Source organism: Panulirus ornatus, chromosome 17, assembly GCF_036320965.1.
Source record: "Panulirus ornatus isolate Po-2019 chromosome 17, ASM3632096v1, whole genome shotgun sequence".
NCBI lineage: Eukaryota > Metazoa > Arthropoda > Malacostraca > Decapoda > Palinuridae > Panulirus > Panulirus ornatus.
This window is the reverse complement of record NC_092240.1, coordinates 16,925,872-16,949,691: the sequence shown is the minus strand read 5'-3', so window position 1 is coordinate 16,949,691 and position 23,820 is coordinate 16,925,872. Positions and strand designations below refer to the sequence as shown.

Genomic DNA, 23,820 nt, shown 5'->3' with positions numbered 1-23,820 from the left:
CCCTCGATTAAGGAATAAAGTATTGAAACTGTCAAAAAGAAATAATCTCTCTCCCCATACATCTTTCCGACGTAGTGTGAGTAGAAACGACCTGACGTCACTATGCCCACGTCTCTTTGTGTTGCTTGATCCCCGCCGCCCGCATCACCGGGCCCCGTGGACAACCTCTCCTCCTCCACACTGCCGCCCGCACATCTGAGGCAGTACATCCCTGGTGGAGTTATCCAGCAGTGACGCAACACAACCAACCATGGAAGAGTGAGGACGGAAAGGACTTACCCTCCACATACCTCCTGGCTGACTACCAGACTGTTAGTCCACTCCACTGATGACCATAACGACCAAGTCTTGAGTAGTCGGATTCTCGTCCAGGACTGGTCAAGCCACGTTGATCATCACGTTGTGGAAGCCACACATGACAGCCCCAGCCACCAGTCAGTCATGTGATACATCTCTGCCATGCATCATGTCTTCGTGTGTGTTCAGTGATCTTTAACATTTTTTTTTTTTTTTTTTTTTAAGCTTCGTCTAACCCATTAAGATTTCTTACAGTAAATCGTTTCCGATAGGGAGAATAGGAAAATGATAATTGTGAATATGCCAGGTTAAATGTGGGTTAGAAGATATATTTGAATTCTTTATAAGCGACGATAGCTTGTCAAATCTATGAGGAACGCCAAAGGAAAATAAACCCGTTATAATGACCGGACACTACGTCTGACCATGGGCAGTAGATGTCACGACCCCTCCTCATCTGGCGTTCTTAAGGACGTGGACGGCGGTGGGCGACAGAAAACGGGGTTTATCCCACTTGGAAAACCATAAGGAGCTGGAGGCATACATGTTCAGTCACAAGGTTCCTCCGTAAGGGTAGAGACAGATGATATTTGCCACGCACGAAGTCGGATGTCGGGCTTCGACGTCGTCGCTGGCAGGCTCTTCCCTCTCGAGTAGTGATGAACCAAGTGTGTCATTCCAAAACGAAGAATTTTTCAGCTTTTGCTGTACACCTCGGGTGCTACGTGCTCCTGTGTTGATCGCTGTGGTGTGTGGTGTATATTCCTTCACGCACACACTGTGGTTCCTGTACTGGTTGGTGTGACGTATGGTTCAGACAGCGTGACTCCTCCGGTGGATGCTGTGACGTATGGTTCACACAGCGCGACTCCTGTGTTAGTTGCTGTGACGTGTGGTTTATACTCCCTCCCTCACACAGCGTGGCTCCTTAGTGTTGTATGCTGTGACCTATGGCCCATAATCCTTCAACGCAACATATTTTCGTTTCCGTTTCCCCACAGAACAGTGTTAACAATGTTCATAAATCGCACTCACCGTAACGTCCTCCGGGACACAGGTCATACATTGTGTCTCTACGTCCCATTATCAGGATCTGTATCCTCAATATCATACATGATAGAACATTAGACATCAAAATCTATGTATAGGTTGATGGCATTTGTTTTTCCAAGCACTGAGTCGTATCCAGTGTTGGCAAATCATCACCTCCTGCCTTGAATTGAGTATGAGGGGGTGTAGCTCAGTGGTAGAGCATTCGACTGCAGATCGAGAGGTCCCTGGTTCAATCCCGGGCGCCCCCTAGGTGTAATATTCAGAGTTTATGTTTCTCTTTTCCAGTAACGTTGTAGAAAGGTGAGAAAGTGAATGACTCACTTCCTGTTACTGTGAGTGTTGATAACCCGATGCTACAAGTGGTGATATATCATTGATGAAATATTTGTATTGGTCAAATTTGTGTGAAGTGGCAACTGTAGATGTGCAACTGTACGCGGTGAAGTAGGTGTACGGCAGCTGTAGATGTGTAGCTATGATAACAGCATGAGCACAACTTACGAAAACAAATCACATCATGGATTTTCTATAGAGAGATCTTGTCGTCTCACAAATTGACCATCACGTTTTACTCATGTTTTGTAGCCGTAGACGGTGTAGGGAAGCGTGTCATAACTCACATTCGATAGAGTTCCTGATAAGAGACTGATAAAGATAATAGAGGCACTTGGCTATAGAAGGGGAAGTTCTAGACTGCACTAGAGTATGGCTGACTGACAGGAAACACAGAGGGTCAGCATAAATTCCCATTGGGACATAGGACTTGCGTCGCTCCTCAGGGATCCCACTTGTGTCCTCTCATCGTCTGTGATATAGATTAATGACTGAGGTAGTCACAGGCGTCCCTTGCAATATCAGTACAACTGCTGACTTTACGAAAATACGGAGGATGAGAAATTCAGGTGAAGATTTTGTATAGCACTAGAAGATCTTAATGAATGACAAATATGGACGGAAAAGTGGAGAGTGAAATTCTGGACAGACGGTTGTATAATGTGATGGGTCCAGTGTATCGCTGTGATAACATAGCTATTGGGGAAATCACCTCGAGAAAGAGGTCTTTGATTACTGATGGATAACAGTGTATAAACGTACTATATGAAGCGAGTACTCACTCACGACCACCTCTTACAGAGCTGAAGCGTAGCACTCACCGCAGGAAAAATGTAGTCACAAAGAATGAGTTGTGAGTTAAGGCGTTTTCTTGTGTTATCTGTGAGTTGGGGAGATTGTATGTGTATGGGCTGTATGCCAGGTGCCCTCGTGTGGGTGAGGTAGACAGAAGAGAGAGAGCAGCCTTGGGACAAAGGAGTGATAATCGACTGCCACTGAGGTAGACTCACATTGCAGCCATGAATATCCTTTCCGATACCTTCACGGTCTGTGGTCGCCCACCAACTGTTGAATTGGATGTATATAATCGAGCAGTATTGACGATAGTATTGTGTCATGCTGCGGGTGCATCTCTGCCCAGCGAGACCAGATCTACATTATTCAGTGTAGTTCTGGCCACCGCGGTATATAGTCGAGTTGCTTTAAAGAAAAAAAAAGATAAGTGTAGGAAGAAGGATGGAAAAAATTATTCCTAGTATTAGAAATGTTTCCTGTAAGCAGAGCCTAATGATAGGATTGGTATTCCTTACCAAGGCGTAGAGTAAGAGATGGGATGATCGAAGTGGATGACAGGTTAAACAGAAACATTATCAGTATGATAATAAGAATAGCAGTCCAGCACGAGCTGGCAACAATTAGTCTTGAACGATAAGTTTTTAGATTTTGACGAGATACAGGAAAGCATCGGTGTGGAAACAAAGAGATTTTGTTGTGTGGGGAAACCTTTTAAAGTAGGAGAGTAAGTTGACGGAGTTCCAGAATATGAATGAACAGATTGGGCCAGCGAGAGTGGGTGAGTGTGTGGGAGGGCAAGTTGACTCACACTTGGTGGAGGCCAGATCACCTAACCTAGCCAGCCACAGTTTCCATCCCAGGTGTGTTGCACGGCTTCACCACATACCCAACCAAACATCAGAACATCTTCGCAACACTCTTGCTTAAGTCGTTTGGATACGAACTTGATCTACGTCTCATTATGAGGATCATTGTAACGTAACCATCATCTGTTACGTTATGATCTCTCTGGAGGTTATACAGAAGTGGGATTGTAGGAGTAGGAACGCTACACCGTGGAAGTGCTTGCCTCTCTCTCTCTCTCTCTCTCTCTCTCTCTCTCTCCTCTCCCTCTCTCTCTCTCTCTCTCTCTCTCTCCTTGCGCCTCAGCGCGCCAGTCGTATTCACAGCGAAATAATAACTGTGGTCTTCCTCTGTACAGGGAAGTCAGCACTACTACACTGCCAACACATACATACTGACGCTGTGTATCATATCGTGTGTCAGGTGTCAGGAAACTTACGTCCTGTGGTCGTGGGAGAGAGTCGCCAGCCAGGGTTCGAGGGCAATATAGCTACAAACATGACGCTCTTCCCACACGCCGGGAAGCCGGTGAAAACAACACGAAGGATGACGTCATCACTCATGCTCTTTTTTTTTTTTTATTTTGATCTTCGAAAAGAACCAATATTTATCAGTCATTATTTTCCCGTTTCTTTCCCCAATAATGAGGGTCCAAGTCCTGCGGTATGATTCATTCTTCTTTTTTTTTTTAACATTTCGTTTCTTGTTTACTAAGTATAATGAAAATTTCAGTTGATAAAGATGTCACGTTCGATCCATGTACAGAGACGCTCTTCATGTGTTTAGCCACTGTTTTGAACCCACTGTAGATGCCCGTCAGCCACTTACAATGAAAATATTGATATGTGTCTTCGAATTTGGTTGATTTTACTAATATATTGTCTATCGGTATGGTTCGAACCCCTCCACAACGCACAATTCGACTGGTGTTAGGCTTATACGAAGTATTATGACACGGTAAAAGACTCATTAGTTATTATTCTCATTATTTAACATCCACATTATCCTTAACCCTCGTAACCCAACCACTAACGAGTTATGTAGTACTGAAAGAGAAGATGCATGAGTGAAAAGGGAGAGTTTTACCCTCGTAGATCTTCTGTATTGTGAAAACAACCAGGAACATAGATCATAAACATAGAAAACGAACGTCACCTCATCTATAACATTACGTTTAAAAAGCTACAGTTTCCCCTGAACCATATATAAACGCCTTCATCCCCCGTGTTAGTGGACGGGGGTGTAGCTCAGTGGTAGAGCATTCGACTGCAGATCGAGAGGTCCCTGGTTCAATCCCGGGCGCCCCCTACACTTAATTTTGAGAGGTCGAAAAGATTGTTATGATAAACATGAATTACAGTTTCTCAGTTGCTAAAAGCTTGATTTAACTTGGCGCTACGAGTGTGATTATTTTGATCAATATTCATGTTATTTATATTTTATCCCAGGGTATAGGGAAGAAGAATAGTACCCATATAGTACCTCCTGTGTCTCGTACATGGTGATTGAGAGGGGGGGCCAGAGCAGGGGATTGGAAGTCATCCCTTCCTGTATTATTACTTCCTGAAATTAAGAACAGTAGAAAGAGCCAAGGAGGTATATGTCTCCTCCTGGGCTTCTTCATCCGTTCCTTGTGAAGGCGTGGGATGGACGGCAAGCAGGTACAGTGAGTGAGTGAGAGATCAGTAGACTTTGTATGAGCGGCAAGACACGAACACGTTAAGCAACAGGTGCAGGGGGAGTGTCGGAGGTACAAGTTAATCACAGACAGTAAAGGGAACTAATCCCTTCAGAGTCTGGGTCACCAGACGCGTGGCTGGCGTGTGTAGTGATAGTACGGTGATATGATATTGACAAGCAGAGATACAGTCCAGATGGTATGGCTGTTAATTTTTTTTTTTTAAGTTTGAAGGCTCCAGTTAAGAACAAAAGTCCATATCAAGGCCGGGCCTTAAATGAAATACAGAAAGAGTTATGAAAGATGAAAGACAAGAGAAAGTATTTACGAATTTGGAAGGAAGAGAAAAATCTCAGGAAAGACACGGGAAAGTATTTACGAATTTTGGAGGAAGAGAAAATCCTGTCTTTTAAAATGTGCCAGGTCATAGTTATTGGGAAAGACATGGAAAGCTTCGACGTGTAAGGAAGACGGTTATCAAAAGTGCCCATCCTTGACTTGCTGATGGCCACACGGTCATCATGTGACGCAGCAGCTTGCTGAGTATTGCGCGGTCTAGCTCGTGGTGGGGGCACACAAGCAGCACACAGAAACCAAAGTAATACCTATAGAAAAGGGAAAGTGAACCAACATTGCGGCTATTACCGTTACAATTTTTTTTCTCCGATGTATTTGTATTTTGAGAGTTGGAAGTCTTTTCAAGGTGCAGCTAGACTGTACGGTAAATGAAACTTTTGCGAAATAGATTATGTAGAATATACTGAAACCTCTTAATCATTTATCATTTCATCAGTTTTGGCTTGCCTTTCTGAGAGCGACTTGACGTTGTGGTGAAATCTTTCTTACAGCCACTGTCATGCCTGGCTCACTGTATTACCTCATCAAGCAACTGACGTTGATTTCGTGTGAACCTTTGTGGCCTAGATAGTTCAAAGGTCAGTTATCAGGCTTATAATCGACGTTCACCATCACGCTGGGAGATATCCGCTCCCGTCCCTCTTCCTTCCGTGTCTTAATTCCTCCAGTCAACATACCTCTGTAATTCTCCAGAAGACAATCGCAACGATTTGGCGGTAGCGCCCACGCATGAACACAATAGGCGTGGCCGACCCAACTCATCTGTTAAATACCCGGGGATCAGTCAGTTAACTCGCCTCATTTCAGAAGCGGCCCCTCCTCTTACCTGAACACGGCTTAACCATATGACTCCTAGCCAGACTCACCATCTCCTTCGGTCTGCTTTAAGCCTAGTTCACCTTTCATTTTTTTTAATTACTCTCTTCATCTTCACATACCCTTACCATCACTTTGCTAGGTTCACAGTGCTCTTCTGCTATAAACCCTCAATTACCACAATACCGTATCTTCACTACACCTAGCCATCAGCATTATCTCCTTTATATAAACATTCGCATCTCGAATTTAAAGTATTAACATCAAGTATGCCCAAGGAAATGAAATTCATTCAGTACAACTTGAACATTTTTTTTCGACAGCGTCGTAGATGTGAGCCAGCAGCCTCGGTCGCTGGTCACATCATGAGGGCGTTATGGTGGACGCCGGGCAGCCAGGTGATGCTTGCCGCCGGCCAGACGTGTTCAATCAAATGGCCGAGCGGCTTAATGGGATTACTCTGCCAGGATTTACCTGAGGCTGATCGTTCGAGCTTACGTGAGGCTGACGCTGCTGAGGGAGCATTAATATGGGCCTAGCTAGGTAGGGTTGTCACCATCTAACAGGAGGGGACTGAAATTAATGGGGGACCGTAGTGTTTTCTTTGCCACTTACAGGGGTAAGAGAAATGATTAAGTGGAGACATTGGTACACGTATCACCACCCACCTACAGGGTAAGGGAAAGGATTAGGTGGGGACATTGGTACACTTATCACCACCTACCTACAGGGGAAGGGAAAGGATTAGGTGGGGACATTGGTACACTTATCACCACCCACCTACAGGGGAAGGGAAAGGATTAGGTGGGGACATTGGTACACTTATCACCACCTACCTACAGGGGAAGGGAAAGGATTAGGTGGGGACATTGGTACACGTATCACCACCTACCTACAGGGGAAGGGAAAGGATTAGGTGGGGACATTGGTACACTTATCACCACCTACCTACAGGGGAAGGGAAAGGATTAGGTGGGGACATTGGTACACGTATCACCACCTACCGACAAGGGAAGGGTGTAGCTTTAGGTGGAGATGATAGTACAGTCATCACCACCTACGGGCTGGTGGCTCTACCACCAGAGGGGCCCCCCTGAATCTGAAGTCTAATTAACCCATCATACAAAAATGTATGACATATACCAGCTGGATCCTCGACAGCTCAGGTTTATATTCAGCCCATCTCTGTTGTCATCACCCAGTTAGATTTCCTAACACATACCAAATTACCGATGTTGTGAGCGATGTCATCTGCTTCCGTCTGTGTGTGTTGTGAAAGGAACATTGTACAATCGTCCGTGTTCGTATACCTGCATATGCCGAATGGCTGCCAGCATAGTGGCACAAAGAGAAGCTTAAAAGTAACGAGTAATAATTTAGTAGTTTGCTTTGATTCAGATGTATCAAATGGAATGTGCTAATGAATCTGATTCGGTAATTATGGGATTAAAGGTCATGGAAGCAACGGATCGAGCCTGCTCATGTATGTAACATTCCCCTGATGGAAGACGCAGTATTGATCATCATGGTTTTTATATAGTCAACTGTACGGTTTCATGTCCTGTACATATTGAAGGTATTGAGCCATCGTCTATATCATGATATAATGATCCCTATAACTGGTCATTTACTTCATATATGTTGCATTTTCATGTGTATGTTATTACCAGTTTTCCATCGGTCCAAATTGTACTCGTAGAATTTCTCGTGATGAAACTTGGCGTGTTCCAGTAATTGGTGTGCAGACATGTGTGAAACTTTGTATAGACTCAGATGTAGATACTTGCAATACAAAATACAGTCCTTGTTTGTTTCACTCCTGAACTCTAGAAATGTAATGATAATATAGAACATGGGAATTTTTAACTCAGACTGTTTAACATTAGCTCACGGGGGGATTATGTACGTCGAAAGAGACTGCTTCCCACCATATGCTGGCTCATGGTTTGGTAACAATTACAACACAACTAATTTTCAGCAATAATAATCTTGTGTTTAGCCAGACAAATATCCATGTGTACCATTGTTACGTCAAGATCTTCAAACCTGATGATTTAAAAGTCATATGCAAGTGATGAGTGACGAAGATTCTGAAATCATCATCATCGTCATCATCATCATCATCGTCATCATCATCATCATCATCATCATCATCATCGTCATCATCATCATCATCGTCATCATCATCATCATCATCATCATCATCATCATCATCGTATGCATGTACTGCCCAACACAGTGTGCCATCCTTGTGTACTGTATCAGGGACCTTCCTCAGTAACCCTCCTGATGGTTTAAAACCTTGCTGGTGCGAAAGTTTCATTATCCAGTCGCCTCGATATGGTCTTCTTCAGAAGTGATGAGACAGAGTCCTCTCATGTGTTCGTGTATGTCTTTCTCCCAGAAATGCTCCCACTGCAGTTTGCTATACCAGATTTATCCTTCCGGAACATGGGTAATTATACCATGAGGTAAACCCAGTTTACCAAAGGCTGCATCGCTTCTTTCATAGAATTGTGATTTACGTGTGACTGGATGACACACACTCTGCTGTATGCCAGACACATGCTCTGGTCATATCAGCTGCAGATAACCTTGCTGCAGTCCTCAGTACGTGGCTCTGACTGTAGCCTCCCATTACTTTATTAACAGATTCTTAACTGGGATGTTGCCTGGGTCGTTGTTCGAGGTTGTGTGTGATGTCTGCTTTACACTCTACATCGTCCTCAGTCTGCATCAGGACGATGTTTGAACAGATCTTGTTTTTCACCAAAAGATTCTAGATCCTGAATTTTCTGTCATACTTTTAAACTTGATCCTTACGCCGGAATCAACTGTGTGTGTGTGTGTGTGTGTGTGTGTGTGTGTGTGTGTCGCTCTGTGGCGTAAATGTAATCTCAGATATTCTTTTCCACATGAATTGACGTTTTCTTGCTGACAAAACGTACAACATCAACCACGATATTTTTACCGCAGCCACTGCACCAGCATCCTCGCCACCGATCTCTCGCAACATTTTTAAGTCGTTTCTACGTTTTACAGCTTCTGGCAGAGCTTTTATGGCAGGACTGGCTCTAGACTCTTTTTTTTTTTTTCCTTTCTAAAGTTTCTTTTATTTTGACGAACTTGACAGATAATGGAAGAGGACCAGACACGAAGTTCCCCCGGCGTCTTGCCTCTCGTTTGTACATCATATCTTCTTTTTTCAATTTCTTTTTTATCGATTCTGCGTGAGAAAAGTTTTACTGACGTTTGTGTTAAAACATCAGGTCAAGCTTCTTTTTTTAGCTACAGAGGAGGAGGAGGAGGAGGTGGTGGTGGTCAGGTAGAAAGAGTAGATGAGAACAGCTGTGCACTTGTCCCCTCTCCCTAGCTTCAGGGAGGGATGGAGGGAGGGAGGGAGGGCCTGGTGTTGACCCGCATGTTCCCTCCCGCCTGCCAGGTGCATCAGCCGCCGGTATTACGTCGCAGTTATTCATCTTTTCTTTTCCATTTTTCTTCTTCGAAGATGCTGGAATGATTTGTGGCAGGGATCAAATATTTACGAGGCTCAGATATCCAGACACAATACCTCGAGGGATGCGCTCTCTCTCTCTCTCTCTCTCTCTCTCTCTCTCTATATATATATATATATATATATATATATATATATATATATATATATATATATATATATATATATATATACAAAAAGAAAGAGTAAGAAATATTATTGGAAAACGAAAACTCGAAACGTTTGTTCTTTCTGGATAGATATGAAAAAAGAAATCGCATATGAAGCCTTCTGGTGTTGATTGGCTTTCACAACACCCGTGAACAAACGAACTCACTCGAGTTGTGACGGTGTGTGAGCTGGACCTGTTGTTGTTCATGTTCCTCAACCTGGCTCAGTTGGCTACACGGGAGACGGTGGGGGTGTATCCCGCAGCTCTGGGAGGGAAGTGTGTAGAATCATATCATGACTCCAGGGGTGTGGGAGAGAGAGAGAGAGAGAGAGAGAGAGAGAGAGAGAGAGAGAGAGAGAGAGAGAGAGAGAGGCTACCTTATCTACGACGAGTATGGCAGACCTGAGTGAGACTGAAAGCCAGCCATACTTCGGGTTGTGCGGTGGCCAGACCCCAGAGTGTCCTGTGGCTGGCTGGACCCGAGCATATCCTTAGGCCAGACCCTGGCGGTGTCCGGCCGAGCGTCCTGTGGCCACAGTGGCCGCGCCAGCAGGCTGGCTGGCGGGCAGCACCGGGAGGACATCATCTTAACAAGATCTGCCGGGCCGGCCTGGGCCTCCCGCTCCTCCTCCCTGTGATAACACCGGTATTTATGGCCTTACCTCACACGTCAGACTTACCACGCATCTCTCAACCACACACTCACCTGTCACCCACCCACACACCAACCACTCACTCACCTGTCACCCACCCAAACACCAGCCACACACTCACCTGTCACCCACCCAAACACCAACCACTCACTCACCTGTCACCCACCCACACACCAACCACACACTCGCCTGTCACCCACCCACCCACACACCAGCCACACACTCTCCTGTCACCCACCCACACACTCACCTGTCACCCACCCACCCACACACCAGCCACACACTCTCCTGTCACCCACCCACACACCAACCACACACTCACCTGTCACCCACCCACCCACCCACACACTCACCTGTCACCCACCCACACACCAACCACACACTCTCCTGTCACCCACCCACCCACCCACATACCAGCCACACACTCACCTGTCACCCACCCACCCACACACCAGCCACACACTCACCTGTCACCCACCCACCCACCCACACACCAGCCACACACTCACCTGTCACCCACCCACCCACACACTCACCTGTCACCCACCCACCCACACACCAGCCACACACTCGCCTGTCACCCACCCAAACACCAACCACACACTCACCTGTCACCCACCCACACACCAGCCACACACTCGCCTGCCACCCACCCAAACACCAACCACACACTCCCCTGTCACCCACCCACACACCAGCCACACACTCGCCTGCCACCCACCCATACACCAACCACACACTCACCTGTCACCCACCCACACACCAGCCACACACTCGCCTGCCACACACCAACCACACACCAACCACACACTCTCCTGTCACCCACCCACACACCAACCACACACTCACCTGTCACCCACCCACACACCAACCACACACTCACCTGTCACCCACCCACACACCAACCACACGCTCACCTGTCACCCACCCACACACCAACCACACACTCACCTGTCACCCACCAACACACCAACCACACACTCACCTGTCACCCACCCACACACCAACCACACACTCTCCTGTCACCCACCCACACACCAACCTCACACTCACCTGTCACCCACCCACACACCAACCACACACTCACATGTCACCCACCCACACATCAACCACACACTCACCTGTTACCCACCCACACACCAACCACACACTCACATGTCACCCACCCACACACCAACATGCTCACATGTCACCCACCCACACACCAACCACACGCTCACCTGTCACCCACCCACACACCAACCACACACTCACCTGTCACCCACCCACACACCAACCACACACTCACATGTCACCCACCCACACATCAACCACACACTCACCTGTCACCCACCCACACACCAACCACACACTCACATGTCACCCACCCACACACCAACATGCTCACATGTCACCCACCCACACACCAACATACTCACATGTCACCAACCCACACACCAACCTGCTCACCTGTCACTTACCCATACACGAACGTACTTGCCACCCAGCCACACTTATCGCCCGCACACACGTACACACACAAAGAACTCGTTCACATCCCTCTCGTACCCACACATCAATTTTATCCACCCATATACCCGCCCATAACGTTAGTCAAGTCGAGACAGAACATACAACTTTCCGATGTTTCCATCTGCACTCTGGATAAAGTACGTCTGTGTATAGTGAGGCGGGACCAGGCTGGTCTTGGCTGTTAGGGCTGCGTCAACAGGGCTGGCTATCTCAATGGCTTTACAGGTCGTTCGCTTCAACATAGCCTTGGCTGCCGTGTACACATGAGTATAACACAGCAATCCTCACTTACCGAGCCTGTATGTCTGACGCAAGTGCCCCCGAAGTGGCTGAATTCTTGTCCAACTTGAAGATGGTGATCAGCCGTGAGTCGCGGTCGAACTCCGGGAGTGACGGTCAACTACCACAACTCCGTCAGATGACAATTACAACTGTATTTGGAAGGCCATGAGTCACGGTCGGCTACCCATGTGTCCTCTCGGCATGGCATAGCGGGAGCAGACGTCTGCTGTGGATGAGAGGGTGAGGGAGCGGTTAGGTAGACGTCGTCGTTCATATTAACGTGAGAGACGAGGCCGGTCCTCATCACTGTCTGGGTAGAAACGTCGGAGTGTCGAGGTGAGGTGAGGTGAGGTGAGGGTTGGTCATCGCTGTAGATTTATGTTCCAGCACAGTCCAGGGTTTGGTTTACTCTCACATGGCAATATCTTGTCGTGGGTAGAGAGCTGCTCACGCATTCAGACACACACACACACACACACACACACACACACACACACACACACACACACTGAAAAAACTATACGTACATGATGTAAAGAAAAAAAAGCAATACCTTTTGTGTGAAATAATATGACACTACGGACGAAGTATTTTAAGAAATGAGCCATTGCTATGGCTTCACAATGGTAGCCCGGCTCTCATACCATTGTTTTATATCGACTGCTAGCGACATTTCCTGTCGTTTCCCATAGTAAATGTTATATTGATCTCATATTTCTGTAGAAAGAGCAATCAAGTGGGGTGACCATATTTACTGGTACATTTGTCTCGTATTCACGCTTACCAACCCTACCGAGACAACACGAGTCGTAATAATCATTTTGAAATTCATCGGACCCATCCGGCAAGATTTTTTTTCCCCCGTGTGTACATACGCTGAGACGGAAACACACTCCAGCATGTGTTAGCTTAACCACGCGCACTACGGAGAGCAACGCTTGTATATCTCAGCACAGGAGCGGTGAAGTATCATTGTATCAAGAGTGTAAGAAGCAATGTTGTGGACGGGTCGTAGATTATAGGTACGAACTGGTTGTTGAAGGAGGTCGATTTAGAATGACATCTAAGGCCGTTCCTTCGTTACGTGTGAACCATGAGAGTGTACAAGGGGTTGTGATGAGGGAGGAGGGTGTGTGCAAGTACCAGCCAGGCGGCATGTGTGTGGCGGGGGCTGGAGGGAGGGAGAGTGGTTGATGGAGCGTGGTGGAACCACGTATCTCGTAGGTCGAGGCAACTGTGTGGTGAGGTGACAAGAGATTTTCTGGGTTTCATGTTCCATATGGAGAAATTCTTTGAAGAAATTGAAAAACATGAGATAAAACTTGTAGTTCTTGGTGACCTGAGTGGAAGACTCCCGGTACGGGCGAGTGTACAGGGGATGGTTGTGGCGAGGAAGGAACATGTATTATGTGTGTGTCGGGCGAGGGGAGTCAGCGATGGAAGGCTGTGTGTGTTATCGGGACGGGAGAGCCTTAGTGGCTCCTGCTGGGGGAGTGGCTGAACGTGCTGCGGGACTCGAGTGCAAGTGGACTCTGGTTGGTGCTAGGGGGGCCCCAGGAGCAGCTGGACTCGAAGCGCTAGTGGACTATGGCCTCACGAGCAGCTGGACGCAAGTGATAGTGGATTTGACCTCAGGAGCAGCTGGACGCAGGTGCTAGTGGACTGTGGTGCTGGTGGCTTCAGTTACCTCAGATCCTTGAGAAAAGCTCCACTCTCTCAGCGAGAATAGCCCTTACCCCCCCCCCCCCCCCCCCCCCCCCCCACACACACACACACACACACACACACACACACACACACACACACATACACACACACACACACACACACACACACACACACACACACACACACACACACACACACACACCTCAAAACGATAAACAAAGCCTCCATTTAGCCGGGATATAGGAGAAAAAGGCGTCAAAAATACGCACGAAAATCCACTTCATACGCCTGTAGACCAGAACGCAATCGTTTACACAGCATTTGTCTCACGTGTTTATATTCCTTGACCAGCCATGTCGGAAAAGGAAGTACACTTGTAGGTGAGGTTTACAGCACGAGAACCTGGATAACCACGAGAGGCTTCACCTTATTTAAGTTTACCATTCAATACATTTTCTAACCATCAGGAATAGAGAAAGGCATGAGTTCTGGAGGGTAACAGTCGTATACTTCCCACGTATTCCCTGCGTGTCGTAGAAGGCGACTAAAAGGGGGAGGGAGCGGGGGGCTGGAAATCCTCCCCTCTCGTTTTTTTTTTTTTATTCCAAAAGAAGGAACAAAGGGGCCAGGTGAGGATATTCCCTCAAAGGCCCAGTCCTCTGTTCTTAACGCTACCTCGCTAACGCGGGAAATGGCGAATAGGATGAAAGAAAAAAAGAAATTTACTATTCGCCATTTTCCGCGTTAGCGAGGTAGCGTTAAGAACAAAGGACTGAGCCTTTGAGGGAAATCCTCACTTGGACCCCTTCTCTGTTCCCTCTTTTGAAAAATTAGAAATGAAGGGAGGATTTCCAGCCCCCCCCCCGCTCCCTCCCCTTTTAGTCGCCTCCTACGACACGCAGGGAATACATGGGAAGTATTCTTTCTCCCCTATCCCCAGGGATGATATATATATATATATATATATATATATATATATATATATATATATATATCTTTTCTTTTAAACTATTTCGCCATTTCCCGCGTTAGCGAGGTAGCGTTAAGAACAGAGGACTGGGCCTTTGTGGAATATCCTCACCTGGCCATCCCTCTGTTCCTTCTTTTGGAAAAAAAATACAATGTATATATATGTGTATATATATATATATATATATATATATATATATATATATATATATATATATTTTTTTTTTTTTTTTTTACTTTGTCGCTGTCTCCCGCGTTTGCGAGGTAGCGCAAGGAAACAGACGAAAGAAATGGCCCAACCCCCCCCATACACATGTATATACATACGTCCACACACGCAAATATACATACCTACACAGCTTTCCATGGTTTACCCCAGACGCTTCACATGCCTTGATTCAATCCACTGACAGCACGTCAGCCCCGGTATACCACATCGCTCCAATTCACTCTATTCCTTGCCCTCCTTTCACCCTCCTGCATGTTCAGGCCCCGATCACACAAAATCTTTTTCACTCCATCTTTCCACCTCCAATTTGGTCTCCCTCTTCTCCTTGTTCCCTCCACCTCCGACACATATATCCTCTTGGTCAATCTTTCCTCACTCATCCTCTCCATGTGCCCAAACCACTTCAAAACACCCTCTTCTGCTCTCTCAACCACGCTCTTTTTATTTCCACACATCTCTCTTACCCTTACGTTACTCACTCGATCAAACCACCTCACACCACACATTGTCCTCAAACATCTCATTTCCAGCACATCCATCCTCCTGCGCACAACTCTATCCATAGCCCACGCCTCGCAACCATACAACATTGTTGGAACCACTATTCCTTCAAACATACCCATTTTTGCTTTCCGAGATAATGTTCTCGACTTCCACACATTCTTCAAGGCCCCCAGAATTTTCGCCCCCTCCCCCACCCTATGATCCACTTCCGCTTCCATGGTTCCATCCGCTGCCAGATCCACTCCCAGATATCTAAAACACTTCACTTCCTCCAGTTTTTCTCCATTCAAACTCACCTCCCAATTGACTTGACCCTCAACCCTACTGTACCTAATAACCTTGCTCTTATTCACTTTTACTCTTAACTTTCTTCTTCCACACACTTTACCAAACTCAGTCACCAGCTTCTGCAGTTTCACACATGAATCAGCCACCAGCGCTGTGTCATCAGCGAACAACAACTGACTCACTTCCCAAGCTCTCTCATCCCCAACAGACTTCATACTTGCCCCTCTTTCCAAAACTCTTGCATTTACCTCCCTAACAACCCCATCCATAAACAAATTAAACAACCATGGAGACATCACACACCCCTGCCGCAAACCTACATATATATATATATATATATATATATATATATATATATATATATATATATATATATATATATATATATATATATATCGCGTGGCAACACTGTAGGTTATATATTTATCGCTGTGGAGCAAGATAATGACGTGCAGGAGACCAGAGCAATGATATAAGAAGAAAAGTTGCTTAATACTTTAACGTCATATGAGAATCGGTTACCTGTGTAATATAATATAATCTTGTGATGGAGCGGTGCGCTCTGGGTGAGGGAGGAACAGAAAACGGTTAAGTGAGAGGGGATACTGAAGGAGATTTGAAAGACTTATGTTGGAAGGGTAGAGTTGCGTGCAACGTAGAGGAAAGTGGGGCAAGTTTGAGGTAAAGGTTGGTGCTTAGATGTCAGAAGATGCGAGAGGTAAAAGTAGATAAGAGTAAGTTCGAGGGGAAATATTACTTTACGTGCTAACTAGACTATATCAAATTAAAACATTGTGGCATTCGAACCAACGACTCTTGCATTATGAGAGTCTTGTTCTACCAACTTCACTAGTGATGAGACTGTTAATCTTGGCCAATGATCCTCCTTGCACCTCCCGAACACACACACACACACACACACACACACACACACACACACACACACACACACACACGGTCAAGAGCATATCTAAGCAACTAAATAGCTTATATTACTGTATCAAAGTAACGCAACTCACGTGAACATATTCATCATTTAATGTTCACCATTAAGTATATAATGTATGCCCACCACAGTAACACCACAATTCAACCAGTGTGTAATTATTCATCTCGTAATGTTCAACTAATCACCACAAAATGCATGATGTATAATCACCACAAATGCACGATGTATAAACCTAGAATTTGCTCTGTAAAATTTCCATGATATCTGGCACATTGTAGATGCACCTCACTCATGTGCTGGTCCAAGGCGTAGAAGTAGCCAGCCATCCTCACCTTGACCGACCCACAAATTTTGCAATAACTGCATGTCTTCAGCCAATTGGGTACGTGTATTCGAAATACTGCTTTTTACACACACACACACACACACACACACACACACACATTCACACACTTTTAAGAAATATTTTAATATCCAACATATTTCCTCTAGCTAGAAAAAAGATAATTAGACCAATGATTAAAAAATTATAGTATTACTAAATTGATATTGATATATAATTTAGAGATCGTTCGTACGTAAAAGCTTTTTTTTTAATTGTGTAAATAATAAGAGACGGTTGCATCCACCATCGTGCAGGCGCCGTTTTCTTTCACATGACACCATGACACTGGAGAACACGCGCGAAATTATTTTGTCTTCGTCTCTTAGAGCCAAGGAATTTCTCAACAAAAATGAAATGAAATTTGAAAAAAGAAATATCTCCTGGCGCTTCCCTCGGGAGTTAGAAATAAAGAAAAAAAAAAGCAGGTGAAGTTTTTAGAAATCTGCGAAAAATAGATAGAAAATGGAAATTGATTAATTGGTTTTTGATTCAAAAACACTTAACTGGTGAGTGAGGCGTAATGACATATTTCTGCTATATAATAAGGGAGTTCTACACTTGTCAGACAGCCATCTCTTGGACCTTCTCTATTGTCGTATAACTTTTTAAGCATTTATATGATGTCATTATTCATAATTTTCTCAGTCCAGTACAGTTATACAATTCTCTACAATTAAGGAATTTCTTTACATTGTGTGTGTGTGTGTGTGTGTGTGTGTGTGTGTGTGTGTGTGTGTGTGTTTAGTTACATGGACCGTGTGTTATTTGTATGTATGCCCATATACCTTCCATACATAAGATGTATATACAAACAGAGCATGTGATGTGTGTGCATCATTGTAGTGAATACATACATACATGGGACCTCAGCCCATCTCTGTAACTTGACCCGTACATTACTTTAGTCACTCCATATGTACGGGTGATGACCCATCACAGTCGCCCTCTAATTGTACAACTTTAAGCCTTACACTCACATTTGTCTTGCTCATGCGATAGCGCAATTTCCGGGTGGTAAACTAACTTACTAATTAACTAACTGACTGGTGGACTAACCAGCTAACTTAACTAGCTGATTGACTAACTAACTAACTAACTAACTAACTAATAGCTCAGTAGGACAGTAGCAAGCTTTGGGGTAGAGGATGGTGGGTCATGACACACTGAGACTCAAGTTCCCCCCTCACGTTCCTGGGGGGATCTGCTCCTTCTGCAGGAGCCACCCGCGGCTACACTGCACGGGTCATCACTTGAACAAACACAAACCCGAGGCTCAAACCCGTGAATGCGATGGCTCGGTATGCCGGTGCCCCTCTCTCCCTGGTCGTGACCAGGATCGCTCCTGAACTCCTGACTTGAGATTAGATCAAGATTTGCATACGTACCCGCTGCCCCCCCCCCCTCCCTGCTCTCCCCCGTGGTCCCTCTCTATCTCCCCCACCCACCCACCCACCACCACCACCCACCCACCACCACCACCCACCCACCCACCACCACCCACCCACCCACCACCACCCACCCACCACCACCAGCCACCCACCACCAGGAGCCACTCGGGGGCAGACTTGAGTGAAAACGGAAGATGCCTCTGACCGGGGGATGGGTGCGTTCCAGTCTTTTGTCAAGTGCTCTTACAATACCCAGCATTTCACCCCCCCCCCCCCCCCCCCCACCCCACCCCCTTCTCTCTCTCTCTCTCTCTCTCTCTCTCTCTCTCTCTCTCTCTCTCTCTCTCTCTCTCTCTCTCTCTCTCTCTCTTTTTCTCTCTCTCTCAGGTAGGTAAACCTACTTCAGGCACTGTCCTATCTGCATGTTGTCAGTGTTCACGTATATGGGTGGAACTGAGTGAGGCCAGCAAGACTTCTTGAGTAGATGCAAGAACGGTTTTACTTGCATGATTAATTCCGGAGTTGTTTTCTCTCTTTCTTGCCTCTAACTTTCATTACTTTTTTTCCCCTGCGTTTAAATGATGCCTTTAGGATGTTGCTGGGGAGGGCAGTGTTGCAGGGGGAGTGTAGCGTTGCAAGGGGAGTGTATTGGTGGGATGACCATATTGGATTCAGCGTAGAAACCTCCTTAACTGAATGACTTCTTGTATACGAGGGTATGAACGACCCTGGAACACGACGAAACGACCCTAAGGTTTTGATGACGTGACTTTTCAGCTGACCCTTAAGCGTCAGGTCAAAGGTCAGGTCGTTATGGTCATGGAGCGTACTGTCGTGCTCTGGAGGTCGTACCGTCTTACCCAGGGGTCATACCGTCGTGTTCAGGGGTCGCACCGTCTTGCTCAGGGGTCGTAACGTCGTGTTCAGGGGTCGTAACGTCGAGCTCAGGGGTCGTACCGTCGTGCTCTGGAGGTCGTACCGTCTTACTCAGGAGTCATACCGTCGTGTTCAAGGGTCGTACCGTCGAGCTCAGGGGTCGTACCGTCGTGTTCAGGGGTAATTAAGATATATGATGCGTGGTGAGCATTTCCCGTACTGCGTTACCCACTTTGCTCGCTGACCTTTTCTGTCCATTCTCATCATCCCATCCCATCCTACCCATCCTCTCTATCCACCCTCTATCCATCTCCCTCTCCCTTAACCACTCACCCTTCTCCCTCCATGTATTTACAGTAGCCAATTTTGACTTACACCTCACTGTTTGCAAGTCAAATTCTCTCTTGTGCTTCTCTGAACCTTTTCCCAATACCTTTATGAACTGGTACGTTTAGGTAGACCAGTGTCGATCATGGGTCCTGGTCCTCGTTATATCGGGGCAGTTCTTGTTATGAATAGACGAAAGAATGAACAAAAAAAGAAAAAAAAAAGACGTGTCTCATGTTCTTCACTTGGCGAACGACCTGCCTCTTTAAGATCGTAATAGTTGTGGGAGAACAATCATTCTAAGATGTGTAGTAGGGCTGAAGGACTACATACACACATCGACCTAAGTCAGTCTTCGAGGTACCAGACCCTCACGCAATATCATCTGGACGTAGTTGAGGGGCGCGTCGGGTCCTCTGCGAAGGAGAAGACGCGCAGGGAACCACGTATCGAGAACAAAATACCAGAGCAATATCTGAGAGAGAGAGAGAGAGAGAGAGAGAGAGAGAGAGAGAGAGAGAGAGAGAGAGAGAGAGAGAGAGGCAGCATTGCGAAGGAGAGAAAGAAATTTCAAACGAGAATTAAGAGAAAGGAGGATGATAGGACAGAATGCTTTTGAGAAATTCTATCATACATGACCCCAGAAGAGCTCCCCCCCTTATGTGGAAATAGTCCCATGGTAAAGAACCTTCTCATATACACTCACTGTGCCGACCTTCTCACCACACACACACCACATTATGAAATTTGGAGAGGATGAACAACTTTAAGAAACCCACTTCAGGATGTGTGGCTCCTGTCCCACCGCCTGGTGTGGTCAAGAAAAAAGTTTACCTCCGCCGCGAAAATTCGAGGAAAATCAACCAAACGACTGAATTGATGCATGATAATCAAGTTAATGATATTGTAGAACTCCCTTTTGACATAGAGTCAGTACATTGGATATTCTTTTAATCGCCAGATGTTCTAACGTACCAGCAGCCATTACCAACATGGTCTCTTGTCTCATCGTGTATGTAATTACTCTGTTTCGAGCGTTCCTGTAATTTCCTCTCTTGGCTTTTAGGCGAATATGTGTTCGCTGGCTGGCCTTGCGCTCTCGCTCCACTAACATTTAATTATATCAACACAATTTCGACTCGATCGAAGACTGTTGTCGTCTGAGATGTTTTCTTCACCGATTCTGACGCGTGAGATGACTTACATAGAACAATAAGTCTGTCTCTCCGATTTTCTTCGCCGTGAACCATTGTTTCGTTAAATTGGTGGAATGAATAGATTTTTACTTCAGTTTATGTTATTTCTTTCGCTTCAGTATCAGCATAGACGCACAGAGGCAGCAAAGGTTGACACCGATATTTCAGATATATTTCAGATGTCCATTGAAATGTAGACATAGGAGAGAAACAAATGAAAACTATACATCTCGAGAAACACAGACTGTACGTATACACAGAAAGGGATATAGAATCGAGAAGGCGACTCGCATGTACAGACTCCTGTACGACGTATGAAATATATATATATATATATATATATATATATATATATATATATATATATATATTACACTTTGTCGCTGGCTCCCGCGTTAGCGAGGTAGCGCAAGGAAACAGACGAAAGAATGGCCCAACCCACCCACATACACATCTATATGCATACACGTCCACACACGCACATATACATACCTATACATTTCAACGTATACATATATATACATACACAGACATATACATATATACACATGTACTTGATTCATACTTGCTGCCTTTATTCATTCCCGTCGCCACCCCGCCACACATGAAATGACAACCCCCTCCCCCCGCATGTGCGCGAGGTAGCGCTAGGAAAAGACAACAAAGGCCACATTCGTTCACACTCAGTCTCTAGCTGTCATGTATAATGCACCGAAACCACTGCTCCCTTTCCACATCCAGGCCCCACAAAACTTTCCATGGTTTACCCCAGACGCTTCACATGCCCTGGTTCAATCCATTGACAGCACGTCGAACCCGGTATACCACATCGTTCCAATTCACTCTATTCCTTGCACGCCTTTCACCCTCCTGCATGTTCATGCCCCGATAGCTCAAAATCTTTTTCTTCACTTCATCTTTCCACCTCCAATTTGGTCTCCCACTTCTCGTTCCCTCCACCTCTGACACATATATCCTCTTTGTCGATATATAAAGGCAGGCACGTTATTACGGCATACGACACAGACGATCCATGAAAAAATCATTAATCTTAATGTTGTAGATAATTTTGACAACTGCTACCAACGTCGGAGGTAATGATTGATAAAGAAGACCCATCACAGATCTAACCCTTAGTGTTATACAAACATTTTATCCATAAATATAAGTAAATCTTGTGAGTAAACACTGGGATCCCCCAGACAATTTTTTTTTCCCCGTAAGCAATTGTTCTTGTTTGGCCGGCCTCCCGAGTAGAGTTGGTGTGTGTGTGTATGTGTGTGTGTGTTGTGAGGGGACACATACGCGTTCCGTCACTACAGCCACGGTGCGTGTGGGACATGACGCACTAGCCCCTGCGTTTGTCTGTCATAACCCCATCCTCGTTAGCACGATAACTCAGGCACGACAGAAACTTCACACTTACATCGTAGGTAAACCCTTGTGGAGGTAACGAGCCCATTAGGTGACGGAGCAAACTTGTGTAAAGGTAAATTTGCATTTTGATTAGAAAGAATTTTTTTTTTTTCTTAGGACGTGTGTCGTAACTCGGGAATGCTGAAAAATGTTAGGATATTCACCTCTGTGGCAGGTATGTACGAGGTGAAGACAGATTTTCATGAAGTGCACAATTATCCGAGTTAATGAGAGTTTTTTGGGGTTTTTTTTCTTTTTTTTTTTTTTAGCTTTTGTACTTTTGGCGGGAATCTAGCAACGTCAAGCCACTTGCCTTACTGATATACACCCTTCAGTTACGTTCATGTATTGCACTTCTTCTCTCTCTCTCTCTCTCTCTCTCTCTCTCTCTCTCTCTCTCTCTCTCTCTCTCTCTCTCTCTCTCTCTCTTTCTCTCTCTCTCTCTCTCTCTCTCTCTCTCTCTCTCTCTCTCTCTCTCTCTCTCTCTCTCTCTCTCAGAACAAATATACATCAGGGAAAAGTTCACGGGCCCAACTCTTCACTCATTACGGCAACATATATCAAACTCTGCTACGAGAAGGGAAAATGGAGACCAGATTTTCTCTTTATTTTGCTGAAGCATTTGTCGAGGGTCAACGCCCGAAGTTTACGAGAGGAATCAGCGAAAGAAAACATTTAAAGGTAAGATTTAGGAGGTTATAGAGTTAGTAACGTATAGGAAGTTTTAAAGTAATAGGAAAATGGATCATACCCGGTGATGGCTGTTCTTTCGAGGGTGCCACAAGGACTGATGTTTGGCTCGTGTTGTCTGTCATGATAATGATGTCGAGATGGCCCTTGATGGCCAGGGTAAGAGGGCCCTGAGGGCTCGAGGTCTGGCCTTGGCTCTTAAGCCTGATTTCAAGGACAGGTCATAACGATGGGTCGGTAGCGTCGTGTTCGAGGTCGTGCCAGTGTCGTACTGAAGAGTCAGGTCCGTCGTGCTCGAGGGTCGTACCAGTGTCGTACTGAAGGGTCAGTCCGTCGTGCTCGAGGGTCGTACGTACCAGTGTCGTACTGAAGGGTCAGTCCGTCGTGCTCGAGGGTCGTACGTACCAGTGTCGTACTGAAGGGTCAGGTCGTCGTGCTTGAGGGTCGTACCAGTGTCGTACTGAAGGGTCAGGTCGTCGTGCTCGAGGGTCGCACCAGTGTCGTACTGAAGGGTCAGGTCGTCGTGCTCGAGGGTCGTACCAGTGTCGTACTGAAGGATCAGGTCGTCGCGTTCGAGGATCGTACCAGTGTCATACTGAAGGGTCGGGTCGTCGTGCTCGAGGGTCGTACCAGTGTCGTACTGAAGGGTCA

General features: G+C 45.9%; 2 non-coding genes across 2 annotated transcripts; both read left to right on the top strand.

Moving 5' to 3' along the window:
• The first annotated feature begins 1,526 nt into the window (after window positions 1-1,526).
• Window positions 1,527-1,598, top strand: TRNAC-GCA (transfer RNA cysteine (anticodon GCA)). Its single transcript has one exon. It is a non-coding gene; the product is annotated as a tRNA-Cys (tRNA).
• Window positions 1,599-4,557: 2,959 nt separating this feature from the next.
• Window positions 4,558-4,629, top strand: TRNAC-GCA (transfer RNA cysteine (anticodon GCA)). Its single transcript has one exon. It is a non-coding gene; the product is annotated as a tRNA-Cys (tRNA).
• The last annotated feature ends 19,191 nt before the right edge of the window (window positions 4,630-23,820 follow it).